This window comes from Bubalus bubalis, chromosome 11 (assembly GCF_019923935.1).
Source record: "Bubalus bubalis isolate 160015118507 breed Murrah chromosome 11, NDDB_SH_1, whole genome shotgun sequence".
Lineage (NCBI taxonomy): Eukaryota > Metazoa > Chordata > Mammalia > Artiodactyla > Bovidae > Bubalus > Bubalus bubalis.
The window spans coordinates 32,506,358-32,508,787 of NC_059167.1; the positions used below are offsets into that span (position 1 = coordinate 32,506,358).

Below are 2,430 nucleotides of genomic sequence, written 5' to 3' on the forward strand. Positions count from 1 at the left end.
GCATTCCGTCCAACCCATCCCTTGCCACTATTTCTCTCCATTAATAAAGATGCTCTTATCTGGCATAAGTAAGAATGTAAGAAATCACCAGACATAACTGCAAGCACATCATAGTGCTCTCTTTCGGCCTCTACCCTATCAATTCTACCTGGATTTCATATCTGGAGGCTTTGAGGAAAAGTGCAGTAAAGCTACTGCTTAGTTACAGCCTATCACCAAATAATAAATACCAAGTCCACCCTTCCCCCACCCCTTTCCTCCCATCTGGCTTTGCTCCAGTTGTGATGTCTGCAAAATGAGCTGTCACCAGATCAGACTTCTTCAGGTCAGAAGTGGGAGGGAGCTGTACACCCGCAAATGAAATGCCCCTGTGAACACAGAATTTGTTTCCTCTATCATGTGCTATTCGTGTGCTTATAAACAAACTGCTTTTATTATTCAATTTATAAAACTGCGCTGTTTAAAGTCTGCATTTAACTACATTCCACACTAACATCTGTGACAATGAGAAATGCACTAACATGTCCCATTTCCCACCCTCCCATCACCACGACCCGCCCCCCACCCCCCGCCAACATGACAATGTACATCCAAGATTATAAAGTGCTAAGATGGAAACCAGGTATGTATAGGAGAAGAAATACTTATGAGAGGATGTGAGAGTGACTATCAAATGTTTGTTAGGAATGAGAATGAACTCTTTGTGGAGTTGGGTGAGCCTTGGCCTGTGCTGAGCCCCTGCCTGGGAAAGGTCTAGGTGAATGAGCTGACAGAACCCATGCATGACTCACAGCCGGCTCCGACTAGGCCTATAGTGCTCTCGGACTCAGTAAGAAATAAAACATGGAAGTAAATATTTTGTGACTAACACAAAGGCTGCGTTCCATGGTAACAAGGTGACCCCAGAGCATCAAACATCCCTCCTGCCACCTGCACCTCCCCACCCCACCAGCCAGAAAAGATGCAAAAGGCAAGCCAAGGCTCAGGGCTCTTCTGATCCGGGAAGTTCCTCCAGGGCTGGTAGATTCACTGAACTTCATGTCCACTTCAATCCACTAGAAACAGAGGCACAGAGCTGCCAAAGCTGTTTGTAACTTTAATGTATGTGTAATGGCTGATTTTGTGGATCAGTCTGGCTGGGTCACAGTACTCAGTCAAGCACCAGTCTAGAGACTTCTGTCAAGGCATTTTTTAGATGTGATTAACATTTAACTCAGTAGACTTTAAGTAAAGCAGAGTACTCTCTATCAGTGTGTGTGTGCTTGATTAATTTACTTAGCAGGGACTGCAAGCTGCCTAATACCCATTTTTCTCTTCTTTCTTGGTGTCAGAATCCTAATTTTATTTAGGATGGTAATGTTCTAGCTAAAAGACTACGTTTCCCAGTTTGCCTTACAGCCAAGGATGGCCCCATGATTTACCTCTGTCCAATGACAGATAAGCATTGTTGATTAGGATTTACAGGAAAGCTTCTTTAAAAAGAAGAAAGGCTATTGGCATGTACCCTGTCTCCCTTTTTGAGTTTTCTGTCTGGAACTCTGATGGTGTTTTGAACTCAGTGGCCTTCTTGAATCATGAAACCACCCACTAAAAATGGCAGAGCAGAAAAATACCAGTTCTGGACTGGCTACTCCCTTATACTTGAAGAAAAACTAAACCACTATCCTTTAAAAACCACTATAATTCCGGTTTGTGAGCAACAGTGTACTGTAATTCTGAAATGATCAGATAATACACAGAAGCTACAATAATTCAAAGCAAACCTCAACAGTCCTCAAACCCAGGCCATCATTTATGGTCTGGTCCAGCTTGTCTTATAAAATGGATAGTATTATTAGTCCCACTTTACAGAAGATGAAACTAAGTTACAAAGAAGCTAAGTAACTTGCCAAGATCACATAATCAGCAAGTGACTGAGCTTTGAACTTAGATCTAGTCAATTCTGAAATTTGCACTCTTTTTTTTTCTTAATAAAATATGGAATGCTTCATGAATTTGCGTGTCATCCTTACACAGGGGCCATGCTAATCCTCTCTGTATCTTGGAATCTGCACTCTTAACCACAGTGCCTCCCAATGGTAAAGCGAAGAATAATGGGTGGAAGTCATGGGACACAGATTCCCGTTCAATATAAGGAAGACTTCTAAAAGGGGGCTGTTCAATAACAGCATAACTAGGAATACGTAATTAAAGACTGAATAACCACTCTTAGGGCTTTCCAGGTGGCACTAGTGGTAAACAATCCACATGCCAATGCAGGAGATGCAAGAGACGCAGGTTCGATCCCTGAGTCAGGAAGATTCCCTGGAGTAGGAAGTGGCAACCTACTCCAGGATAATCCAGTATTAGTCTATTTCAGTTCACTCAAGTCTACATGTGTGTTTTGACAGAATTAAGCACTCCATACTAGAAATTTTAAAAAGAAAGGAA

General features: G+C 42.3%; 1 pseudogene; it reads right to left on the reverse strand.

The window, feature by feature from the left end:
* Positions 1-1,971: 1,971 nt before the first annotated feature.
* LOC112577846 lies at positions 1,972-2,069 on the reverse strand (annotated as a pseudogene).
* Positions 2,070-2,430: the final 361 nt, after the last annotated feature.